This window comes from Rhipicephalus sanguineus, chromosome 7, assembly GCF_013339695.2.
Source record: "Rhipicephalus sanguineus isolate Rsan-2018 chromosome 7, BIME_Rsan_1.4, whole genome shotgun sequence".
NCBI classification, from domain to species: domain Eukaryota; kingdom Metazoa; phylum Arthropoda; class Arachnida; order Ixodida; family Ixodidae; genus Rhipicephalus; species Rhipicephalus sanguineus.
The window spans coordinates 81,752,769-81,780,501 of record NC_051182.1 but is presented as its reverse complement, the minus strand read 5'-3'; the positions used below and the strand labels follow the sequence as shown (position 1 = coordinate 81,780,501).

General features: G+C 46.1%; 1 long non-coding RNA gene across 1 annotated transcript; it reads left to right on the top strand.

Annotated features, from left to right (window-relative positions):
- Positions 1-2,546: 2,546 nt before the first annotated feature.
- LOC119399560 (uncharacterized) lies at positions 2,547-26,833 on the top strand. Its single transcript, XR_005184887.2, has 5 exons — positions 2,547-2,707; positions 4,837-4,928; positions 15,821-15,879; positions 21,699-21,842; positions 26,801-26,833. It is a non-coding gene; the product is annotated as an uncharacterized LOC119399560 (long non-coding RNA).
- The last annotated feature ends 900 nt before the right edge of the window (positions 26,834-27,733 follow it).

The following is a 27,733-nucleotide window of genomic DNA, read 5'->3' as shown; positions in this document are numbered from 1 at the left end:
GCTACTCGCCGTCCCGTTCGGCGTGTTTCCAACAGCAGAAGGGCAATTTTGGCAACGCCTAACACACTGCGATGTGTCAGCCTTAGCCCAAGCCTCGGTCCCGCGCATAGCATCCATCCATAATAAAAATAGCTCTGCGACGCGCGCCTGCCTCTGTAACAGCACGTTCCCCGCTTACGCTCTCCCCGAAAACAAAAATCCCGGCCGGGCTAGAGGGGAGACACGACGCGCGTTGCGTTTCCCTCTGGTCCGGGCGTTGTGTTCTGTTAACTCTCTAACATGTCGCGAAATGGCGACCTTAGTCGACGCACTTTTGGCTGTCACACCGCTTTCTCTGATTACGTTCTCGCCGTTAACTACTACAGCTACCACAAAGGTTCGTCTCATTATTGATCATGACGTTAGTCGTCGGGATGGAGATGTGCCACCAAGTGCCAACTTGGGCGCATCCACATTAAACGGTGCTTTAGCTGTCAAACACTAACACACATTAAATAAGCTCTCTTTCATCAATGTACAGCAAACATTCGACTACTTCTGTAAGGACACGCTTAACTTTCGTGTTATACCGATTCTTATGACGGAGGAATCAAGCATGTTTTTTTTTTCCTCTGAGTACAACAACCCAATGCACTGACAGTTCAGGACCGTCATTGAACTCTATGCAAACGCAGAAATAAAGTCGTTCCATTTGGTGTATATCAAGCTGTGACGTTATTTGCGAATTGTAGCGCTTGCTTAGCTTAGGAGAAGATGCCTGTTCAATGTATGCCATTGTGAATCACGATTTGTTTTAAAATACCAAAGGTCCATGCTCATCCTGTCTACATAGAGTACGCGGTATACTTTTTTTGTGAGCTGTGCCTTTCAATGACGAACTTGCTCAAATCAGGTTTTGCGCCAAAACCTGTTTCGTGTAGTTTTACCTAATTAGTTGTATAATTATCTGGGGGACGCTGCAGAAGAGAGGCACGGTAACCGTGCATGAGGAATTTGAGTTGAATAGGTATAACCGGCGCGCGTGTACAAGTGATATTAAGCGCTTTATGAGCTAACAAATAGGCTAAGGGCTGCCAACATAGAGCCACTTTGCTTTACGGCAACAGAACAATGTCGTGTTCTTCGCAACAGATAGAAAGCTTCCATGTATACAAAAGGATGGCTTTGCAAATTACAGATCCACTTGGAACAGAATAATGTGACGTAACTAGTACGCTGTTATCCAATACCTTTTTTTCGCTCTACTATGTCCACCTAGCGCGAAAGGTTTCGCTATACCTAGAGTGCTAGAAGTTTACATTCGAGATACATTTCTACACAACATACATTTTAGGAAGTGTAACTTGAAAATCTGGGCGACTTGGCACTTGATTACGCGGGAAAAAATGTTCAGCGCACAAAAAAAATGAATGGTGATGGGAATGGAGAGGAGGCGTGTAGAGAGAATGCGCGTGGAGAGGGTTTGCGCATGCGCAGTAAGGGTGGTCACGCCACACACCACCATCACCACCGGATTGAAATCCGCTATAAGATGCTTCGCATCTAATAAACTCTACGGGAGGACGAGCGCCGCCGTAGCTCAATTGGTTGAGCATGGGACTTGTTATTCGAATGTTGCAGTTTCGGTCCCTGCCGGCGGCGAGGTGTTCGTGCGTGCAAATTAATTTGTTCACATTTCTCTCATAATTGTTACAACTAACATCTCATATATTGTCCTTGGCTTGATTATTGTTTAGTTCTCATTAACGTTGTGTCTCACAAAGAATAAAACGAGCCCTTCAATTCCCCTTATTTGGTGAAATCAGAATGAGTGATATGCATTTGTTATCTAAGAGAGAGAGAGAGAGAGAGAGAGAGACTCTTTATTAGAAAAACAGAGAGTTTTGCCGGCGTCAGTATATAACCGCTGGCATGCTACTCTGTGTAGGGATGGGGAAGGGGATTGACAGACTAAAGAAGAGAGGGAAGGAAATAATAATAAAAAGAAAGAATATAAAAAAATGAAATGCGCAAGTGAACCTGATAGAAATATTTACAACGAGTGTGTCAGGTAAGTGAAGCCTTTGCTGTATGAAATAATCATGTTATCCAAAAATAAACGTGCGCTGATCTGCATCAGCCAAATTGCATCAACGCTCGTGTCGTTGGTTCCTTATTCTTCTGTGTTCGTGTGTGTGCGCTGTGTTAAGTTGCAAACTGTGTCCCGGTTTCAATGCAGGCTACTGCAGTTTACAACAGGTGTTTTATTTATCCATTTTGGGCAGTAAAGTTATAGAGTCACAGTCTCATTTACATTTGCTCCGCAAATGACGTCACAGCCTTTGTTTATTAGGCGATAATCCTGAACAGAGGTCATCTATGTTATTGTGTTAGCACATATACTGAGGGCATTCGAGAGCAGTTTGGTTATACTGAACACGGAAAACAAACACTCAATGCTTTTTGCAGAGAAGACATATCACGCATTCGGCTATGGCGCACCGCACTTGTGCACCGCTATAACGTCGCGAACAATGGGTTCTTGCGAATAAAAAAGAGGAATGCTTTAGGCGAACAAAGATATCTGCGAGGTATATGTTCTAGTTTATCCAAGGAGGCTTCAGCGCACGATTCCAAGGCACGTTGCGCGTAGTTAGCCAAGAACTACTGCAACAGCGGGCGTCGTTCAATACAGCAGGATTACCCAGTGCTTTCGGAAACGACAGAGGTGAGATCCCTGCGCTTACCCGCTATACTTGGGGATATACTTCTTTCTGTAGAAAACCGAAATCATATTGGCTACTGCTGGACAGATCTTGCGTATGAAATATGAGCCGCACAGGCTTAACAACATAATTACATTCCTAAACATAGTGCATAAAAGACTGAATAAGCAGGCGTTTTGACCTAGTTCATAAATTACTCCTCCAGTCTCTGTGCATTACTGCTACATGCTCGCGCTTGACGTGTCAAAAGTGCGATATCATTATGGTACATAGCATGGTACATAACCTGCAACTAGGCAAGTACACTGGTATTCTGGCATTCCGCCTCACAGAAATGGCGCTACCGTGGTCGGAAACCGAAAACATGTCCCAGAGCTTAGCAGCTGAGCACCTTTGCTCATAGGCGTGCGCACGAGGGGGCTGCTGGGGCGCCTTCCTCCCCCCACCTAGCCCTAATTATGTGAAGGGGTACCAATTCTGTCTGATGGCTTTACTCTGTCCGGACCTTTCATGCCATTTTTAAATGCGCAGGGTTAAAGCTACGCATGTTTTTTTCACAATAATAGCGACCGAGGACTCTTGACAGGCCGTTTTATATAGTGGAGCCGGAGGAGCAGGCTGAAGGGCAAAAAAGTTTACATATTGTGAATTCAAAGAACACTTGACTACCTATATTTACCCCGGATAAGTGGCGCTTATGGCAGGCCGTTGGGAGAAGCACGCCATCCCTTTATTTTCATTTTTGCATCCGCTATGGTAGAGCAAGTTTTGTCTTTCGAACTCAGCAAAAGCAGGGGGGATGTGGTTAGACTTGCCCCCCCGCCCTCTGATGGTGAACCCTGCCCACGCCTATGGTGTTACGGCGGGTAAATTAATAAATGTGTCCACCTGCTGCGCTAGCGCTCAACTGCGTGAAAGCAAGAGATATTGAATTCGAAACGTATATCGGAAATTTGTTACTTTACTTCAGCAATATAAATATCTAGATAAACATAGCGAACGGGTGCGAAGAAACAAACTGATGCCGCTTTGGAGCCCTTCGTTTCCAGTTTTGTGGAAATTCAGCTGCTCTTTTCGTGACGTAATGATTTGTCCACAGCATGATTTTTTTCGCTGTGTAATGCAGAGACTAAAATTGGGGCGCCGCGGCGGCCACATTTCGATGGAAGCGAAATGCTAGAGGACCGTGTGCAGAGTCAAGTGCCTGTGAACGAAACCGATGTGGTAAAAATTCCGCAACCCTCCTCTATGTCATCCCACATAATCTTGTCGTAGTCTTGGGACGTAGAGCCCCAACAATTAATATTATTTAAAAAGAATGTGCGCAGAAAGCTCCTGCATATCCACGATAACTGATACAGTAGAAAGAAGCGAAAGTCTGATCGACTGCAAATTAGAACTTCCACACCTATTCCAGATTTACTTTGCAGAGAATGATAGACCACAGAAAGAGCCTATCACAAGGACAATTGAATTCATATAGTGAAGCAGAGAAAATACAGCGTTCCGTAACCCAAATTCATCGGTTATAAGTAGGTTATAAGAGAGCTGACTAATAAAATGCGAATGTCCGGACTACCGCAACGTTGTTCGGTTAGTTTGTACGGCCGCACTTTCCGGGACGCTCTTGTACAGGCTTGTGGTAGGTGCACGTTTGGGTGAGAATAATAAATAGTTATTGTTGTAGATGTGCATGAAGCTCAGCTTACCATGCAGGCCATGTCACGCGCAAGCTCTTGTTTCTAGACGCAAAACATAAGCATAGATTCGATGCACGTAATTGCTGAACAAACGGCACTGCCAAGGAGGTCACTTACGAGCTGCTCGTGTTCTCTCTCTTGAGCCTTATGAACAAAAGGCACGCATTTATGCTCTTCCGAGACACCGGCAGATAAATATATCTTTCATGTGGCGTCATGAATGTTTCACAGTTAAGAACATTGTCAACAGCTCATTTACTATACCTTTAATGTTGCAATTACTTAGGCAATTGTTTTAACGATGTGACGCTGAGAACAGGAGCGGTTCTGTTCAAATTAATATTATTGCGCAGTTCCAGTGCTGTTTTCATGCCTGCAGTTTGTATGGGAGGTCTATGTTCTATTGATGCCATGTCCATATTTTACATTAGGGCGATCATCTGCCATTGGATTAGAATAATGGAATATACAAAATTTTGTCTCTGGCTCACGTGCCTTTTCGCCCTTTTCTGCCTTGGAGAACGTGAGTTTTGGAATACTTTTTACTACATTAAGATATAAAGCTAGAAAAGCTTTGAAATATCAAGGAAATATATTTTTTGACCAGCTTTCGGCGGGTGACGCACCAACGTTGTGTCATGAAAACAAATTCTATGACACAGGATAAATACGCAGAAGACCAATACATAGAAGAGGCTCGACACACAAGCAGACTGCTCACATGTGTCAGGCCTCTGCTCTGACTTCGTCTTCTGCGCATTTACTCTCTATCATGTCACACAAACAAGCCCAGACTGCTACCCCAATGAATTGTATGAGGTCGTTGATACAGGCAATCCCTACTGTGCCCAACACGGTTATATCGAATTATCCATCATATAAAACTATTTTCAACGCTTCAATGCTCGAATGTAATTGGAAAGGAAACTTCACGGCTACATCGAACAAAAACAGCCGGAACACTTGATATATCGAACATCAGGAAGTGCGATACGCCGCAAGAAGTTGGCTTACTATCAGAAGTAGGTGGCTTTTTCTCGCGCAAATATTCTTTGTCGCGTGGATTAGGGGGAGTGAGCGGCGTGATTAAGAGGGCACCGCGGAGAACAAGTAGAAAGTGTCGCTTGTCATCGCGTGCTTTTTCCCTTGATTCCTTGCAGTGGCCTTTCGCTTTTCAGCTACCTTTGCTAACTGAATGACCGCCGTAAAGTGAGAGAACCCGACTGTTCTGCGCAAAGCTGGTAAAAATTCAAACTGCCGAACGCAGAGAAAAGGAGTCTGACGTCAGCTACCTACAGCATCCAAAAAACCACACCGATTATGGTAATAAAAATACCACCAAAATTAGGGCGCAGGCAGACAGAGTCTTCAGGCACCCGACGAGCACGCACATTCGTGTGTGAAGATTATGAGTTGATGTTTACATCGATAACACTGTTTTCTCGGCTAGAACCCGCGCCAGCATAACCCGAATACCCAATAGAAACCGCGAAAAAATAAGAACAAACCCCCCCCCCCCGCGTATTGCACTAAGCCGCCTTCCTAGCATTGTCGTCAAGCTGTGCCATGAAGCAAACTTGCGCGCCGGAATTCGCACTGAACATAGTGTAAATTCTTGGAAAGTTTTATATAGAATTGTACGCATATCCAACTAATTGCTGTTTTTTAGCTAGTTTGATAAATGCGAGTTCGAATGTATCGCCGTTGGATATTTCAATGCGTAAGCAGGAAGAAAACATAAACGAGAGGATATTGGTAACTATTATGCCAAGTCAGGAAGCAATAAAGGATATGTCTTAGTGGAAGATCCAGAATGAAAGCAAATCCGCATGCTGTGTGCGCATTCTTCTAAAGGAATATGAACAGGAAGAGGACGCGGAAAATCCCTAAAGGAGAAACAGAGACCGCAACACATTATTATTATGTTGTGACCTAGGCATATTACAGGACATAGAAGTAATGGGCTAGATGAAATGTAATTATCATGTTAATGGGAGGAAACATTGTTATGAACATGAGAGAAATAGAAACAATTTGAACTATGCAAAATAACGTCTATCTAGATCATGGGTCTCAAACTATTGATGCAGAACTATGGATTGCCTATCGATACTATCGATAGCTAAGTCACTATCGAACTATCGTTGGTAATGAATACTATTGATAGCGCTATCGATAGTAAATTCAATGATGCTATTGATAGTATATCATCAACAGTGCGTACTCATTGCAAAATAAACTTGGTTGCCCGCGCGTTTTATATAATCGAGCCGAAGGAGCAAGCTGAAGGGCAAAATAGTTGACATACTTCACCACAGTGCTTTGCTTCACCACAGTGCTTTGATAACACATACTCATAAAGACAAACTGTTCTGCTCTATCGGAAAGGAAGCCGTTACATATGTTGGAACTGCGCGGCTTCAAATTTATATTGCATTTTATGATTTCAAAATAAAAACATATCAAGAACTAAGTTTGTTAGTTGCAAGGTGCAAGTGGTTGTATTTGGATATGAATGTATTGGTGGACATAATCCGCCGTTTTCACTGCGGAAATAATTTGTTTATCTCGCCAAGAATTGCTCATAAAATAGGCGAAGATGATAGTATGTTATTGCAAATATTTTGGCAATATGGCCGGCCAGCAACACAATCATTATTCACACCACTATCGATAGTATTGTCACGTGGGTGTGACGGTGAAGATTGCTGCAGCAAGACTGGGAAATACGGTGGTCTTTTTTTAGGCGTATTTGTGTCAGGGTACCAAAACCCAATATACAAGCGATACTCGCTGCGCACTGATAGCGGCAAAAACAGTCATTAGCCGTCGAGTCGATCATCGGTGAAACGCGTCGTCTTTTATACACCAGACATCGAACCTTCCAGTGTTATGGCTGGTGCTCGAGTAAGCTCTCGAATAAACTTGACTTCTTGCGTCCTCCGCGTAGTCTTAACATATTGATCTCAAATAATTGTGAAGTTTCTCAAACATTACGGTGTGGTCTGCGTCAAATGTTGCTAACAGTCTTTTGGGGTGAAACCCGAATACATCGAAACTTCTCCGTGAAGGTTTCTCCGTAAAGGAGAAAGAAAGGCGAAAATCCGGTAATTGTTTGTATCACGGTGTTGTATGCGAATGGTAAATACGGATAACACTGTCCCAGTTGCTATTGTGAGATGCGAAGTACATCGAGAGCATATCATCCAGTGTGCTGTTACACCGTTCAGTGAACCCGCTAGCCTACGGGTGGCATGATGTGGTTGTCTGATGAATGACGTGGGATTCCGAGAGCAGAGCTTCGACGACCTCGGAGAGGAAAGCGCGGCCTCTGTCACTAAGGAACTCTCGAGGGGTGCCATGTCGAAGTATAAAGTGACGTACACTGAAAGAGGCGGCATCCCTAGCGGTAGCGCTCGGGAAAGCGGCAGTTTTGGCGTAGCGTGTCGAGTGGTCGACAGCCACTATAATCTACCGATTTCCATCTGGGGTCATTGGAAGGGGACCGCAGAAGTCAACGCCGACGTGATCAAACGGTTGGCAGGGCATGGAAGCGGCTGCAATGCGCCAGTCGCACGTAAAGGTGTTGAGTTGCGTCGTTGGCACTCAGGAAATCACTGCACGAATTTCCGCACCAAATTGTGCAAGCCGCGCCAGTAATAGCGGTGGCGAATGCGTTCGTAAGTCTTGGACATCCCGGCGTAGCTACATTGCGGATCGTGTGGAAGTTGGGCGCATACTTCATTCCACTCGCAAGCTGAGTGGAATGACCAGTGTCACCGGCGGCCATCGGCAGCGTTGTTGCGGTGACGAAGCAGTTGATCGCGGTTGGTGAAATGGAAAACCTGACGTCGGAGGGATTGAGATACAGGAAGGGTGGATGTGCCAGATACATGAACAAGAAATGCGATATGCAGGTCACGACATTGTTCAGTGGCAATGAAGTCGAGATCGCGAGATGACAAGGGGTGGATGCAAATAGTTCTGCACGCGAGATTTGCAGTTAAAGGTGAGTGGGAGAGGGTGTTAGCGTTAGAGTGCTTGCGTCCGCAGCAGTATATGGCGGGAATGTCGTACTCCTGGATGCGCAATGCCCATCGCGCTAGGCGTCCAGAAGAGTCTTTCAACGTGGCGAGCCAGCAAAGTGCGTGGTGACTGGTTACTTTCCAAGCGCCCACACCAGAGCCAAACACTCTTTTTCAGTCACGTTGTAATTAGTTTCGGCTTTAGTTAGCGTGCGACTAGTGTAGACTACGAGTTATTCTGAAAAGCGGGGCTTTCGTTGAGCGAGGACAGCGCTAAGCCCGACCCCGTTGGCGTCTTTGTCCACTTCGGTTGGAGCCGTCGAATTGAAGTGGCAAAGAATAGGTGGGGAGGTGAGTAGGCGCCGCAGTGTAGCTAAGGCGACGTCACATGCAGAGGACCAGGAGGAGATGTTCACGCCACTGCGAAGAAGCTGGGTTAACGGTGACATGATGGATGCAAAATTACAAACAAAGTGCCGGAAATACGAGCATAGGCCTACAAAACATCGAAGTTCCTTGATGGTCGTGGGCTTGGGAAATTCCGCGACTCCACGAACTTTTGCAGGGTCAGGTAATACGCCGTGTTTCGACGCGATGTGTCCTAAGATGACGAGCTCCCAGGCAGCAAAGCGGCATTCCTTGAGGTTAAGCTGAAGGCCAGCGTTGGTCAGATAAATCAAAACGCGCCTGAGGCGAAGGAGGTGCGTAGGGAAATCATGCGAGAAAACCCCGAAATCGTCGAGGTAACAGAGGCACATCGACCACTGTAGACCACGTTGCGTATTATCCATAAGTCGTTCAAACGCAGCAGACGCCTTACAAAGCACAAACAGCATGACTTTAAACTCGTATGGTCCGTCAGGTGTAAGAAATGTAGTCTTCTGGCGATCGGCTTCAGCCATTGGAACTTGCCAATAGCCAGACCGCAAGTACCGCGACCAGAACAATTCTGCTCTGCGAAGGGTGTCAATGGCGTCATCAATGCGCGGCAAAGGACTGACGTCCTTGCGGGTTATCTTATTCAAATGACGGAAGTCCACACAAAACCGGATAGATCCGTCTTTCATACGCACCAGTATGACAGCAGACTCCTAGGGTCTGTGCGATGACCTAATAGCGTCTCTATAAGCATACCTTGGACTTGGTCGTAATGCCGCTGTGCACTTCAGCGAAGACGCGGTATGGTCTTTGACGTAGCGGCTTCTATAGCCCGGTGTCAACGTAATGTTGCACTTGCGAAGTGCGGCCCAGCTGAGGTTCCGACACATCGAAAGAATTCCGTAACACGTGCAGAAGATCAAGTAGGTCGGTGTGTTCGGCAGGGGTGAGGGTGTCGGCGATGGTACTGGAAAACATGGTCTTGGACGACTCCCCGGGTGCCGATAGGGCATTTGGTTGGTCGCAGCAGTCATCCTGGACGTCAACCCAAGAAGAAGTGTCAGGATCGTCCACGTGGCCAAGATCTCCCCCTGCAAGCAGCGTGACAGTTGCGGAGAGCGGATTGAAGACTTATATCCCTTTCAGTCACGGTGTGTACATATGTACGCATCAACTTCGAAGTCGCATCACGCGCCGCATGTTTCTTCAAATGACCTGAAACTTGGTGTGCACATTCGTACAGGCTTCCTGAGTGCACAACTAGCGCTTATTTAACTTCATTATGCTGTATATTTCTGCGGATGATCACTTTGCTAGAGACACTACCATGTTCGACGATCGTTCGACGTGCGACGTTCCAAGACCAACGTCAAGAGTATTTTTTTTTCTTCACTCGAAAAGCATACAACCAAAAAAACAAACTGCGCATGCATTTTGGGCCTAATAGCTGATTTCTTTTATGCAAGGATTGAAGCTGACCGATTGCAGAATAATTAGATATTTAATTACACGCTAATTAGCATTAATTACTGTAACTCACACAAAACAACACATTCCTTCACTTTATTTCTTGAAATGTAATACTGAGTGCCTTGAAATCATGCAATGGAAGTTTGATACATTTGCAGACAATGCTTCATAATTCGTGACTGAAAGGGATATATTGCTGCTGCCGGCAGCAATGTCAATCGTTGAAGAATGTAGCGGCAGAGCTCGACGACTCGGGAAGACATCGGACGGCTTGAGAAAGACCGTAGCGTAGGTGTGGGCATTGCAGGAAACGGGAACAAGGGCGAAAGTGCCAGGCGGAATGTCGGTATCCTCAGGAACGAGCAACTTAGGTGGCTGATGAAGAGCGTGAAGTTATGGGGCGTCACACTATGGGGAAAACTCAACTTCGGCGCGTGCGCAGTCGACGACGGTATTCGAGCGTCACGTCATGCGAACAGACTGAAAGGACAATAAACTCAACGATTGCCTTCAGTGAACACTCTTGCATTGCAGGCTGCGAGAGGCGTCACTTGCTGCGCGCTTGCGGTGTGGCGCGACAGTCCCGAAGGTGGCGTCTTTACCTTGCGTAATAAACGTAGAGATGAGCAGCTATGAGAGAAACGGCTGCGTCGGTGTCCACAAGTGCAAACGTACGAACACCTTCAATAGTTATGGCGACCACGTTAGCAGCGGAGGAGTGAGGGCCTCGACAGTTCGAAGATGGCGCAGTTCTTGCCTCTTGAACTGCGGCGGTTAGTTTTCGCGGTCGGAGATCCGGGCCAGAGACGCATGGGGGAGGGCGATGGCAGCCGAGGGATGGTGAGTGCTGCGCTTGGAAGTCAAGGCGGTGAGTTGGGGCATCGCGTGGTGATGGGCCAGGAACGTATTGGGGGAAGGGCTGGCTGCCGGATTGCGACGACGGAGCACAGTCGCCGAAAGTTTGGGGCGACGGCGGCAATAGCAGACGACGTGTCCTGGAGTGTAGCAGGCGTAGCATATAGGTCCATTATCAGGCGTCCTCCATAGATTGGCGATTGTCGACGCTGCCTAAGATGCAGTACAGACAGGCGGTTACGTGGGCTGTGAGTGCGTGGTGTAACGTGGTTGCGGAGGCCTACGCACAACATCCTCATACGTGAGGGCCATGGCCATAGGCTGCACGACTTGCGCATAGGCGACAGGAGACGCCACAGGCTGCTCTGCACGTGCGCAGTGAAGAGGGCAGGATGGAGGCGGCTCGTGTTGCGCAAAGAGAACAGCGGGGGCAACCTTCTCCGAAATAACACTGCAGAGCGGGGCTGGCAGATGGGTGGTGGGCTCGTGAGAAATGGCAATAAATAAAGTTGGCGGGCAACTTCCTCGCGGACAAAGTCTCGGACCTGGTGAAGCAACGTCGAATGGTCAGACATAGTGTCCAGACTGCACAGCGTCTCGCTACCCCGCAGAGGCTGCTGAGTCCGGGCGGGTTGCTTCTTCAACTCGTCGTAGCTCTGACACAAGCTGACGACTTCTGAAACTGTGCCCGGATCCCTAGCCCTTTGGAATTGCCGAAGAGAATTAGGCATGTGCCATTGTCAATGCCCATAAAGATTTGCTTGATCTTATCGGCTTCGGTCATGGTAACGTTGACACGTCTACCAAGGTCGACGACGTCCTCAGTATAGCCTGTGAAACTTTCTCCAGTCTGCTGTGTGCGTACGCGCAAGCGCTGCGCTTGCGCGTTGCTTGCGGACAGCCGGTCGACCGAACACTTCAGAGCAGGACGTCTTCAAGATGGTTGATGGTGGGTTGTTGTGTTTTTGGTTGTACCAAAATTCGGTGACGCCAGTCAGATAAATTACGAAGTGGCCTAGCTTGTCGGGGTCATCCCACTTATTATGCGCGCTCACCAGTACGTAGTCGTCAAGGCAGTTTTCCACGTTGGTCTCATCTGCCCCGCTGAAGACATTTGGGTCCCGTAGCCGAGGAAGCCCGGTGCAGGTTACGGACAGGGGCGAAGGCGCCTGTCCGTCAGTCATGCGTTGTCACTCATAATCGGCGGAAGCGTCCGCCTTCTCAGCTTCAGGGTGTAGCGACGGGGTTGAACAAAACCCTCCACCAAATGTGATGAGGTTTATTAGTTGTTCAAGGCCGTAATGGTTGTCAGCGCAAGGCAGCGCGAAGAACCGTCCAGAAGCAGAACAGCGATCCGAAACACGAGCCGAGCAAGGAAGATGCTTATGGAGGCGCATCTTCACAAAAGCAATAAACACGCGCGGCAGTAATATCGCTAGTAATATTAACGATGGTACAACCGACTGCACTATCGATAGTTTGTGGATAGTAGTACTATCGATAGTCTATTTACACTACTGATAGGGTAAAAATATCGATGGTATCGCTATTCAATTTACCGATAGTTCTGCATCACGATCTCAAACACGTGGCCGGCGGGCCGCAGCCTCACGAGGATTAAGCTCTTTTTAGTGCTTTATGGTAGTCGTATTATTTTCTTGCCTATTGGCAATAATCACGCTTTGTTCGGGGGAGCTTCACAGACGGCCAGGACTGGTGTCAAGCATTTTTTTCCTGAAGAACCCCATGCTGTCTCTATGTGTTGAGACATCACCGTAGAAGAAAAGGTCTTTTTGATATGTTTAGTCATTCTGCAGATCGGCATTGATATGTTTCTGAAAACCTCCGTAAAATGCAGTGCGGATATGACCGATATATCAGTTATGGGAAAGGCATCCCCCCCCCCCCGAGTTTCGTCACTGTGCCGGTCCTTGGTGGGCTGAACTTTGAATGTCGGGACCACGGGCCGCTAGCTCATATGAGTTTGAAAACCTGTGATCTAGATAGAGTCGGCATAAAAATAGGTGAATTTATTTCTGCTTTTCAGAAAAAATACGGTGTTTAGCACAAGAGGAAACTAATCATATAGATGGAATGAAGGGCGCGTTAACTGACTGATGTCCGAAGCAAGAATTAAAGTGTGAGGTATATCACTAAAGCCGGCAACACACAAGGTCTCTCATAGCACAGTAGGCTATTAAAGACATGATAGCTCGCGAAAGTCATAACTTGAAATAATAAACTCGAATTCGTTGCGCATTCAAAGCTGATTAACAAGAAGAAACTCTGTGGCATACCGAACTTTAGCGTGAATGAGATAGCGCCATTAAACAAAGAAGGCAGGAGCATCAATACAGCGAAAAAAAGCTCAAATACCATATTACCTCCGTAAAAGGCACGCAGACACAATACTCATATTTTCAGCTGTGTAGTGGAGAGCTACGTCACCCATTGAAACACGAAAGTAAAGCTGAGCACATCAGATTTTCATGTGTAACAATAGATGAGGTTACAAAGTTCATGCAATACATGGCCAGGCTAAAAGTGTCGGGTAGACGCTGCAACAGTCGCTGTGATCAATTAACGAGGAGATCTGAGAGAGGTGTTGACACTTTACAGGCAAGGCGATCGGTCGCTAAACTGTCCGGGTTGCCTAAAAAACAATCTTTAAGAACTGGAGACCCATTAGCTTACATTTAGTCTTGTATGAAGTACCTAAGAAGGTAATTTCAAACTGGATAAAACAGACAACCCGCTGCCTCCAGAAAGAATTATTGTATAGTAGGTTTTATCTGGTGATCAATCAGGTAGCTGGAAAAGTTCTGCATACAACAGGCCACTTTGTATAATCTTTTAGACTTCGTAAAGGCTCATGACTAAGCAGTCACGGAAGTATTACGTCAGCAAGCAGTTCTTGACACATGTCTGAATACTTTAGCCAACATCAGCGGAGACTTTACAAATACGTTACTTTTCCACAGAAAAGTGAAATAATTTATATCGACAGATGAGTCATACAAGGAGGTAAAATATGTTCAGTGTTGCTCACTGGGTGTTTTGAAGAGGTGTTCAAATTACTGCATTGGGTAGCAAGATGAACAAACATCTACGCAGGATGTCTTGAAAACAACGGCACGCAGAGACCTCTGGTCTACAGAAGGGATGGAGGCGAATTGGAAGACAAAAATATTTGAGGACCCAAACTTAGAATGACATCAAGTAGTATTAAAAATGTACGTGCTCGAGACTCTGATAGTGCTCAGTAGTTTAGCGAAAGAACAAGAGTTCAAATTTCGCAAGCAGCTTTTAGAGTATGTGCAAGAGTCTGCTTGTCAAGGTGAGTTACCAACAGGGGCCCTACTCATTTAAAAAGAAGGTCACCGAATAAGAAGGACGGGCTGAATCATATTTGGCAGGCGCTCCAAAATCATGACAGTGATATTACTGCTGTACCCCTAGCACACTGTGTGCAATCATTGCATATAGCCAGTACTAATAAACGCAACGGAACTATGGAAGAGAAAAAAAAGAAAACTCGATACAAATTTCACAACTAGGAGCCTGCGATGGAAAGCTAAAATATTGGCGTAACATTAAGACTTGAGATATATTAGAATTGATCAGAGAATGGACAGGGGTAGCCAATATTCTGTTTTACATTAACCAAGAGAAGACGGACCTGCGAGGGCGACGTAATACGCCGAACAGACAATTACTTCACACTATGTGACAGTCATGCCGAGAGCAAGAACCAGTGCTATTCGTAGCTATGACGAGGGCTGCGTATAATATAATAATGTTTTATTCATGATGCGACGTATCACTTATACTTAGAAACAAGCGAGTGACCAAAGAAATTTGGTATGCTAGCTCAAGAACACAGGAATACTCGCCTATTTATTACTTGCCATATTACTCTAAATTCTACTGAGTCCCATTCCTCGTTTCCTGAGTTATGACAATGAGTTCGGCTGTGCACATTATACTGCAGTTGTGCTTGTAGGTGGAATGAAAAAAATTAATGAATTGAAGCTTATCCACATTTCAGAAGACATCTTACATTCAAATACTTGCGTCTTTATTGTTACCGCAGTGCATAAAATAAGGTCCCCTGTAAACGCACAAATTTATATGCGATGAGTGCACGCGAATTTTCAGTCAGTTACACTAAATGCGCCGCGATCCACCAACATGCGCCCACCCGCCATATAGTACACTCGACAGAGTTTTTATTACTTCTTGAGAGAATTGACCAGAATGCTTTAAATATGGCTCAACGGGCTTTGTGACTGTTTCGGTAGTCTGGCATATTGTACAAGGATAAACAGCACAATACTTGGCAGCAGTAGGAGATAGGCGATGAGTTAACTTTGTGTAGTACGCACAGGGGTGAAAACATATGGTAATTACGACATTTTCCACAACGACATCTGTGGGTTAATTTGGTATTGAGCAGTTTTCTCTAGATAATGTTTAAACATATCTGCTGCAGATATATTGCTCATAGAATACACATACCATTCCAATGGGCAGTAAAACGTTTACCGTATGTTTTTGCCGCCATATGCTAAAATAAATCAGTACACGTGGAGGCATTTATCAAAGAAAAAAAAAAGATGCACCTTTGTATAGCAGCGCTATTTGCATCCTGTTTACATAATGTTATGGCATTTCTTGTTGTCTATAGAAATACATGGTTTTGGATTTATATTTAAGCGAAAGGCCTCTCGGAAGACTGTAAGAAGGGTGAGTACAATGGCGCGTCGTTATCCAGGAGATCAAGTAATTATGTGCAGAAGAACTGCAAGACGAAATGTATTTCCGGAATCGCTTTCTGTAATTTCTGCTGCAATGAAAAGTGTGGCTGGCCCGTAAACACAAGCATTCTGCGCATTTCAGGTAATGCAGTGGAACTAGAGGGCGATACGAACGCTACCAATTCTCAGTATTTAGCACTTTTCATCAGCATACAATAGGCCTAAATCAACCACCGAGAAGCGGCGCCGTGTACGAGTCATTGTGTGCCGCCAGCTGCCTGTCCTTTCAAACACGCTGACGGTGTTTAGCTCCTGCAGCTTCATATGGGCGGCACTTGCAACAGCTGCTGCTGCCGCTGCGACCATTACGCTGAGTGCTGTGTGGACGTCGGCAAACACAAATAATAGGATAAAAATTGCGCGCACGCAATTGCAAATATGATACACCGCCATGAGGCAAGACACATAAAGGATTGAACATTTGCAAAAGTGATCATTTAAATAGAAAATGCATGGGACAAATAGTTGACTTCTTATTGCTTCAGTTTCAACCAAATGATTGGGACAACGTGATATTGTTCTTCAAACACACGATGTTCTTTATACTTGCTATGTTTTAGGGAGTGAATTCTACGCTCCGTAAATGTGCCATAGTTAATGGAAATGCTTGACACATTTTTCGAACAATAGAGGCGTCGAGCAGTACTGACGACTCTGCAGTGTTCTTCGAACGATGGGACGCTTCATTGTTACCATCCTGCATGCATTAGGCTGTGTAGCATTCTAAAACTACCTAGGATTAGTTTCCATGTGTTGAGTTCTTTGCTTTGTTGGTATAGGATACGTAATTAGCTATAATAACAATAAAATTATGTTGTTTTGCGTCAATACAACTAAGGCGGTCGTCGTGATAATGAAAGCGACTGTCTGCTTGGCTAAGTCATCACCCCATATATTTACGTGAGGCAGATGTATATATAAGGGGGGAGCGAGCACAAATTGTTTTATATCTTGCTACCTGTATACAATACACTATTGCCACAAAGAAGCAAATATAGACCTTGTTGCTGTGTCATCCTCAGAGCGAATAAAGTAACAAGTACCATAATTTTCATGAGAACTATATATATATATATGTATATATATATATATATATATATATATATATATATATATATATATATATATATATATATATATATATATATATATATATATATATATATATATATATATATATATATATATATTTATATATATTGTAAGGAAGAAAGGACAGAGACAGCACCCTTGCTGCGGGCCGGCTGTTCTATTCTGCCTCGTCTTTCTCTTCCTCGTGCTGGTCAAGCACGAGGGCCCAAGCTACGCTTCCGCTCATGGTCCTCACACTCGGCCATGACTGCGAATGAACGAAGCCGCCGACAGTGTCCCTGGTGGCTGACGCTGACTGTGTCGCCGTGGTCGGTGATACAACGCCGCTGGGCTTGCCTTTGTGCTTGGTCGATGACGTCTGGCGGTCGCCATTGGCTGTGCCGCGGTGGTCGGTTTTGCTTACGCCATGACTTGTCTTGCAGAGCTGCCGAAAATTCTCTCTGGCGGGCGGCATTGACTGTGCCTAGACGGTCGATCTTGTGTACGTGGTGACTTGTCTTGGCTAGCTGCTGAACATTCTGGGGGGCGGCATTGGCTGTGTCGCGGCGGTCGACCTCGGCCACGCAGCGACGGCGTAACATTCTTGCGCTTGTCTTGGATGACCTTCTTGCTCAACGGTGGCGTATTGGACACGTTGTACTTCATTTTTTCCATCCCTTGTAGGTCTCCAGTCATGTGCTGTGGGCCCTTCCCTTTCAGGACGTCTCCTGTGAGCATGTGAGGGTGCTTCTTGTTGTTTTTGAGCTCACGTTTTCTGGTCTCCTTTACCTCCACACCAAGAAAACATGGGCGTGTCCTGGGAGCTTCCAGATGGGTGTCTGTTGTTAACACGGCCACTCCTATTTTTTTATTTTCCCGTACAACAAGGCGATCGAGTGCGCCTTGAGTAGGTGACTGCTCTAGAAGCTGAGGAAGCGGCTCCAGTGAGTAGTCGAGCACGGCTATGGAAGCGATGGGTTCTTCCGGTGCCTTCACTGGAGGCGTGCCAAGAACAGGATGAGCCGACATTTCCGCGTGTTCGAGCAACGTCGAATCTGAGGCCCGCTCCTCCAACCGCTCTGAATGAGGAGTGCTCTCGGCCTCCCTCCGTGATGGTATGGCGTCGGATACAGGCGCAGAGACTGAGACTAGCAGCGGTGTGCAGCACTTGGTTCCGACGTTTTTGTAGAGCAGCCAGAGAAGCTATCTGTCGTGGGTCTTGAGGGCACCGATGGGTCATCAAGGCGGTGTCCCATGTGAGCTCGATCACCGACGGAGGGCAGATTCGTGGACACGCGAGCTGCATCATTGAGGTGGTGTGCCTCGCAACTCCCGTGTGTGGCATAGGCTCGGTCGGCAGGGAGGGGGTCGCACGCATGAAAAAGTGGACGAAACACAGTAGTCAATCTTGCACACCACTGATTCCAGGATTGTTGTTTCACGCCTTCGTAGTTGTGCCATGCTTTGGCAGCATCACGAAGGCGGTCAATGGCCACGCACCATTTCTGTTGGTCCGTCCACGCCTCGCGAGCTCCAAGAGCGTTGACGGTGGCCACCCAATTGTCGGCGTCGTCTTGGAAGCCGCGGAATTCCGGCAGTCCGCAGGGAGCCGGTGATGGTGCTACGGTAGGCGAAACTGCGGGGCATGACGACGCCAACCAGTCGAGTTGGTATGAGAGCTCCGTGAGGGCACACCGCAGCTCTCTGCGGCTCTCGGGTGAGCTCTCTTCATGGTCTTGCGAGGCGGCGGCGGCCAACGCGGCATTGAGCGAGTGCAGTGCTGGCAAGGCGGCAGGACACAGCACGGAGATTGGCGCTGCCAAGGCGTTCACCGTGACTCGGAGTCGCGCGATGGTGGCGGAAAGCTCGGCGGCGCTCTCGGGCGATCCGCGCGTGGTGCTTGTGGTGACGTCCGAGGAGTATGACACGATCAGCGTACTCACAGAGGAGGGACCCTTGTCCGAGGGAGCTTGGACAGGACCCCTAAGCGGCTCGGGTGCCGATGGAGTACTGAGTAAGCCGTTGTCGCTGCGGGAAGCGTGGATGGCATTCCCGGGGTCCTTGCCGTTGGAAGCGTCAACCGCGTTCCGAGGTAACCGGTACCCGTGCGATGGCTTGTCGTGAACTGGTACTGCGGCGTCGATGAAGGAGGCTTGAGCCGCCGCGGAGGCCTGGACGCCGTCCACGGACGGTGCCTGAAGCGCCGACAGATTGGCAGGTGGTGGCGAGGAGGCATGTACGCCGTCCCTGGGCGAGAGGAGCCCGTGCGCATTGTTGCCGCGAAGTAGCACGTCACCGGACAAGTAGTTCCCTGGAACCACAATGGAGGCCTGGACGCCGTCCGCTGGTGGTGGGATGGGTGCTTGCCGCGGTGGTCTGCTTGCGGGTTCCATCAGCGAGGAAGCGTGACGGCGTTCCTCTGGAAGACGCGTTGCCTCAAGCTAACAGCTGGGGTTGGCCGAAGCCTTTCGACGGCTGCGCCATTTTAAGGAAGAAAAGACAGAGACAGCACCCTTGCTGCGGGCCGGCTGTTCTATTCTGCCTCGTCTTTCTCTTCCTCGTGCTGGTCAAGCACGAGGGCCCAAGCTACGCTTCCGCTCATGGTCCTCACAATATATATATATATATTGGTATGTTCCCGCTGTTCCCACTTTCGAGCTTTTGTTTATTACGTGGCAGCAACTTGGTCAATTTGATTAAAGGCGTAGGCAGGTGAAGACAGAAAATTATGCGTTGTTAGGTCACGGCAGGTATGATGACATCAGGTTACCTGTGTCTCTCAAATTAACCATACATGGTAAAAAACAACCAAAGGTCACAGTTACAAAAACCGCGAAGCATTGAAACAGAACGAACTGCGCAAGACGTCAATAAAAACGGTCGTAGTCCTATCGAGCCTATATTTGTTGGTGCCTTATCTCAGAAATAAAAAAAAATTAATAACATAGTTTTCGTGCGCGCCAAGGCAATTACGAATGCATTTTTTTTCGAAGAACGGCAGCATTCGCTTTTACAACGCTGTCGTGATGACCACCGCAACCAGCGGTGAGCTTACACTTTGCTTGCCTCTCGCCACTTTGTGGTAACGCGAGCTGCAAACAGAGATATTCACGGACGCCGATAGCAAAGCGACGATTCAGGGGTGTAGGCGCACACAGCACACATGAAGCAACGAGCCATGTCAAGTCGCCTAGCATTTGCGAACGTAGCAAATTATTTGCAAGTTAGGGCACCTGCGTAACAATTTACGAGCTTTAAGCAGTCGCCTGACTCTCCTGTAAATGATGCCAAGTGGAGACACGCTGGCGCAGGGATGACGCTTTCTCGCATTCTGTTCATTGCTTTCACAACGTACCGAGAAGTCATGTGCGATAGGATAACTCACCTGGGCTTTTCATGGACCACAACACCAACGCCTATGCTGACGGCGCCTTTTTTTCCTTAGAGTGTAACAGCTATCGTAACCATAAAAAAGAAAGATTTTAAATCTGCGCTAGCTAATCTGCCACCGCTTCTTGTTCGTAAACGTAATCAACGATCTTCGATTGACAAACATTGTACATCGCATTTGTCTTCGCTACGCAGAAAGCTAACAGCTACCGTATGTTTAAATACAACTAGGCTAAAACGAGCCAGCATTTCGGTTAGAACATTTAGTTAGATGTACCTGGTTTGTGAAAGCATCTGTGATACCTGCTTGTGTTTTAAATGTGAATGTCGATGATTGAATAACACCTCCAACGAAAGACTGCTTTCATATATATGTTTATGGTACCCATGTTAATACATAACTATGTTTACACACTTTACGAGGTAGGAGCACGGAACAGCCCATGCATCACCGCCGGAAAACGCTAAATCCGGAAAACGTGGCTTTACTGGCACTAGCTGAAAAACAAGAAAACGTTTTGCACATATGGTATATTTTAAGGTAACAATAAACATCAAAGCTTTGAGTAAAAGAACCGCTTAAAGTAATAAGCCATGTATATAGGTGAAGGATGTATGCTATGAGCCATGAAGATGTAAAGTTGATAAGTGCCTAGGGTCCGAATTACTGTTGGGAAGGTTTAATTTGAACTAGTTGGTAATATATGCAAACTTGAAATCTTATATCGCTGCGAACGTGCATGCAATTTTTGTTTACTTCCTGCCGTTCCACAGTGATATAACAACTGCTGTAGATCACGCCCAACAGGAATACTAGTGGTATTAGTGCCTAAGATAGGGCAACAAAATATATTTAAAATTGGGCAATTAGGTATGCGGAAAAAATGTGTCGACACATAGTTAATTGTTAAAAACAGCCGTTCACTGTTGTACTATAGAAACATATTTATTTATGATATTCATGCTCTCCTTTCTTTAAAAACACTGAAATTCTGTAGAAATATACTGCAGTTAGGTATTAAAATAGCCGTACATCAGGCGTCTTCATCCTCCTGGTGGACCGTAGTTAAAATGGCTCAACTTGGTGACACGTCTTATACAAATGTGCAATCTTATATCCCCGCGTTTCGAAATAAGCACTAAATAATTTTAAATAATGTTTAGGCACAGGGTTGAGGTGTCATGAAACGCCGAGTATTCTGTTGGATTTTTGTAAAGCAATAGCTTGAAAACAACCTAATGAAACATGAGATCTTTGCCTTACAAAAATATGCACTTTCAATGTAGTTGCTGCAAGACAAAGAAGTGCTCCTTATAAGCCGCGGCATATATGGACGACCAGATTATCCTATGTGCGTGCAATCACGCTCACTTGGATTATATGAACAGATAATTCGCGCCAATTTCAGCTATTATGAAAAAGATTTACAGGTGAGTACGTGCAGTATTTTTTTATTGCAACAGATCCTTTTTTCGTTACGAAAAATGCGCTACCACGCTCTTGCTCGCTACATAAAGCAACTCGCCCGTCATAGCAACTCATGCGCAATGAGATATACGAATTTTGCAGGCGAAACCTAGTTTCTGACTTTTACGGAATAAACTTCAGCGCTTGTTACACCTGGTGATAGGTGAGATCTACCGTACATGCTTTGCTTATCCTTGTGCTAGTGCTACCAGCGTTCTGTGACCGTTAGGCTATTGAGAATAATATAATTTTCAGTTTAACATGCGAGATTAGAACTTGACTGCATTTTATTGATTGTATTGCTACTGTCCACTCATACATATTCGTCAATCCAAAAACTGAAAGCGATTATGCGTGCCTTGCTTTACGTCTGCTGGCTTCTATCTGGCCAGCTGACCAGTTCACCTACTGGTATACTTCCGCCTAGCATGGTCGATCGATGTCCGACGCGCCCCGACTGACGACGAAGTTATGTAATGCACACGATCTAGAGCACGCCAACATGGCTTCAGGTGAAGACGCGTCAACGTTTTGTATGTTCGCGACCACTCATTTAGTCGCCATCTGGCATCCTCGCTACCTTGGAGATTTCTGGCATACTGATGACGGCGCGTCGGGCGAATGACACTGCAAAGGGCCATCTGTCATCTGGTTTTAGGGATCGTAAGGAATAGGTCACACTAAGTATATGTCGCAGCAGTAGCTATTCCTACATCTCACAATAGTCTGGTCGACATGCTGCCTCCATTTGCTGCAGATGACGACATGTACCGAGACGTCTTTTCCTGCATACCGAATATGCTGGCCACCAGAAGAAAGCTTATACGAGTCTACGATGCTCATTCAGCCACAATGCTTGAAAACCTCTTTGTCGAAGGGCTTTTCTTTTGTTTTTATGATCATGAGAATCGCGGAGAGCGTGCCACAGCCCGCCGATGATCATAGGAGGCAAAAACGCAGAGCACCACGTCCCGTTTAGCCCGGCAGGCAAACGCCAATACAATCCCGTGTTGCGAACCAACCAAGGTCAACCGTATACGCCGTGAAGTGGTTTACTGGCGGTCGATTGACTCTAGGGCTATGAATAACGAGGTAGCGTGAGGCACCGTCGAGCAAGACAGCTGAGACCAGAAGCCCTGGCAGAATGAGCAGAACATTCGCGAGGCTGCTGGACGGAAGCGTCTCTTCACAACGCTGACAATGATACGCTATTCGCCCTATACGAACTGAAGGCCGCATATCCGACTACTTATAATCATCAGACCTGACTTCTCTATATCTACAGGCTTACCATTCGCTAAGTTTATTCGCTAGAAAATAACTAGAACTGGTACATCCTTTTGTTTCCTTCATCGGGAAAATTTCGTTTTGGACACTGCTGTCAGTTAAGATGCTTGAACGCCGAACGCAGTCTTACCTTGTTATAGACTCCAAAAGATTTACTCCTACTTAACACAACAAAAACATAACAAAATTACATAGACGTTTCGCCACCTATGGGGGTGGTATCCGCAGTATACACTTGCATCAAATGAGCGGTGGACGCCCTGTCCACTGCTAGTCACATATACCCTTGTAAACGTCCGGTAGGGGGCCGTGGTTGTTGTCGCAAGCCGATTTGTCGCGACGGATGAAATAAGATCGAAATTTAGCAAGTCGTACGTCCATGTCGGTGGAGAAGACCGTCATTTTGCTTCGGTTTTGCTTGAAGCAAACCTATTTCGGTTTCGCCAACACGTTTTACCATCAAATTGAAGGGTGCACTATGGGAAGTCCTGTTTCTGTTGCCATGGCAAACGTAGTGATTAAGCATGTCGAAACACGTGTGCTGGACTCACTACCCTTACAAGTGAAGATGTAGATACTGTAGGTACGTGGATGACACATTTGTTTTTCTGAAAAGGGCAAATCTGGGGGCCTTCCATGAGGCGCAACACAGTGTACGCCACGCCATCCAGTTCTTGTGCAAAACAAGAAAGACAATGTCTTGCCTTTTTTTGGATGTGCTGTAAGTAGGGCTGATAATGACAGAGTGGAAACGACAGTGTACCGGAAGCAATATGACGCCAGTAATATTTTGTCCTTCCAATCTCATAATCGACCGAAGAAAAATGGTCCACCGTGAGCACCTTCTTCTCACGTTGTGAACTCGGTGTGCTTTAATCAGCAACTGCGGCTACATGAAATGGAAAACGTGCTTGGTGCACTGGAACAACGGCATTATCCGAAGACGTTTATTAACCACACCCATAAGCGCATTCGAAAAAGAAAGAGGAGTGCGCGACGAGAAAAGACGACGTCCATTGTGTCTATTTTTATGTTCAAGGTATATAAGACTGTTCGGAGAGCCTTGGGCCGCTCGAATAGAAACCGTTTTTAAGCCTCATTACACCTTGCGACACGTGTTCGCTGAGCCCAAGGACTGCACACCTGCGAACGACCAAATCGGGGTCGGTGTACAAAGTACAGTGCGGGGATTGCAGCGTTATTTATTAGGCGAAGCAGGCAGGAAAGATCACGAGGCTAAAAGAACAGAAACATGACGTCGCCAAAGGCACCCACGACACACGTTCCAAGACAGGGCTCGTTGAACACTGCTGGACAACAGGGCACACCTTCTACTTCAACAATGCAACGACGCTGACTTGGGAACAAAAGTACTGGAAAGGAAAACTCTTGAAATCGTTGTTCATACGTCGCGACAAAGCGGCTTGCAACAACAACCGCGGCCACCTACCGGGCGTTTACAGGGACATAGGGGACTAATAGTGGAATGGGTGACCCCCGCTCATTTGGTGCCACTTTATAGTGAGGGTGCTACCCCATAGGTGGCGGCGAAGCGTCTATGTAGTTTTGATATATTTTGTTGAGATAAGTCGCAATAACTGTTTTAGAATCATGAATTGAACCTGCTTTTGGAACAGGTTTGCATTGTTATAGACGTGGGTGAACTGACTGGTAGCGTAGCCAGAAATTTCTTTCGCGAGGGGGGAGAGGGTGAAGCATACTTTATGTATACTTGTGCGGCATTTGTATTTGTGCCTGTGTATATGCACACGAAAAATTGAAACTTCTTAGGCGGGAGGGGGGGGGTTGCAACCCCAAACGCCTTCTCCTGGCTACAGAACTTGGACTGAAGATACACTTATCTGCTCTTGGTGTGAGCTCGCTAAATATTGTTTGGTAATTACAGCAGCTTGCGTGCCTTTCAAGTACCTACCTCTTGGGTTGTTAATTGCTACCGCTTCTCCACTGCTCGCCACTATTCGACCCAAAGCGAGTCATCGGTATCAGCACGCACAGAAGGCAGCGCTTGTTAGAGCGAATCGCTTTCACCATGCCTACACACATTACGCTTTAAGCTCCTAACCGACGACATGCTCAAACCTGGTCTGACTGCTAAGTGCAAAGTTGAGGACCGTTGCTGTTAAGAGAGAGGGCGTCGCACTTTGAATGTTGAGTTTGTCAAATAGGAACACGCTCATGAGATTCACATGACTCACCATTGGCTGTTACGAGCAAACATACAAGCTTTTGCACAAGCAATATTCGAGGGAAGTATTACACGCTGATATCCAAGGCAGGCGTTTTAGGCAAGTGTTTGAAGAGCGTGATTAGTTTTGTCAGCATAATCCATCACCAAGTATTCGTTTGCTCCAAGTACTACTACACACCTAATAGAGGACGAATCGGTGTATGTCGTGCAGGACACAGCGCTGGTGCACATTGAAATAAATAAATAAATAAATCAATACACCTGCCAATGTGCGGCCTATAAATGTAAAGCGTGAGCACTTGATGTTGGGCATTAAAAAATAAAATAATAACAACGAGACGCTACTGAAACATCACTTAAGGGCGTTGACATTGAAGAGCGGACGATCTAACGCAATTGCATGTAGAGCAGTGTTTTATGCTGACTAAGCCTTTTAATGACGTCGAAAACATTCACAATGCAGCCGGGAATGATTTGCGAAAATTTTGAAGCGTATGCAAACAGCCTTGAGTTGACAAAGTCCGTCGAACTACCCCTCATAGCAAAACCTGATATCCGTGCCCCTTAAATCACTACTAATTGCTCGTACTGGTGTGATATGGTGATGCGCATATTAAAAATAAACTTGGAAGTATCTGCTATCATTGAATATTCTTTTCCTTCCTACATGCCAAAATTTTCGATAATTAGCGTGCGGTTTTCAATATCTTGTTCGAGTTCACTGCGTGCTCGTAGAAGTTATGCAGATCTGAAAATATGCCCTTCTAGTTTAGTTCAGGGTAGAATTGTGATTTATATACGCTTTATGTGCCTGTTTGCTTCGGCTTCAAATTTTTGCATAAAATTATGGAAAAATGAAGTACGAAAAACAGCGATGCTCGTCAAGACATGCATAGTCACTCGATAAGCTTCCAAAGATGTATTTAATTAGCATGGACCCACGTCATTAGAAAATTCGCATAAGTGAGGTATTTACATAATCAAGCTTATTGTGATTATTGCAAGAGTGGTGGACAAAAAATGATAACTAAATACGCATTACCTTGCGTCAATAGGAAACGTATATTTCTATCAGGCTCGCGTAATGAGTGGCTAAGTGGTCAACTACAAAATAGTCGCTTACAACTTAGAAGGCAGCGGCATTTCCTCCTCAAAGGCGGATGAACACAAGCCTGCACCAATGGGCGTGCACTCGCGACTGACGTCATGAGCGGGACGACCGGTGGCTCCGCCTTCGGAGAACATCGGGACGTGCATGAGCGGGATTGTTTCTTTAGTCGCGGAGGTGATCGGCAGCCGCGCTTCGGTCGTCAGGGCGGGTCCTCTCCTGCCTTCTAAAGTTGTATCCGACTATAGTGGCATGGAAGGTTGGACATTCGTGAAACATGTTAGATACATTTCTCAAAGTAAGTACCCTATTTGCAGGACTTGAGGACACAAGGACACAGGATATATCGGTAGGTACCGTCAAGTACACATGTGCCAGTTTTTTGTAGATGGATATGTCAAGGTTAACTAATAAGGCTGATTATTGTGATATTTCAATGCGAAACTGTACATCGGTATGTTTTAAAAAATCTACTTTTATAGCGTAGAAGCGAAAATACTGACTTGACGAGAGCAATGTAACGTCGGTAAGCCATTATATTGGACAATGTGTCAAGGAATCGGTTTAAATTTTTTTTCCAAATTAAGAGAACTGCGACATTTGCTTGCTGCCTATGACGCTTGTTTTTCTGTGTCGCCCAACATCTTAAGACGACTGGAGAAATTTACTTCGACAGTAATATCAGAAATTGATATAGTTATCTGCCAATTTTAAGAGCAAATGTTGCAAAACAACAATGCATATCAGGTGACATGTGTAGTGGGATTCTCTCTAGTGTTAGCAATACTGGACCATGATCTCTGCTTCAGCTCTCGCGATAGCTATATACAGGAATAAGCTTACCTAGGTTAATATTATTATTTACGCAATATCCTCGGACTTGCATGTTGATTACGTCATTTATTGCGAAAGTTTGAACGCTCCATGGCTGCAGTGTAGAAAGACGTGAGTAGACGGGCGTTCATTGAGAACTCACTGAGTTGTGTGAGCGTCACTCATCTCACATATTTTTCTTCCTCCTGCCATTGAACCACTCGCACCTTACAAATGTTATAGAAGAGGAAATTGACATCCCTCTGCTTGTAGCACATAGCTTCATGAAATGTTAGGAAGTCAAAGGATAGGTGTTCACCCCGGCTTCAAACCCCAGATCTGGGCAAATTTTTCGTCAGGAGTTTTTCCTTTTGAGAAATGCTTGTGGATTTCCTGGTAATGTTTTGCTACAAATGGGTGTATGTTCATTTGCTTTT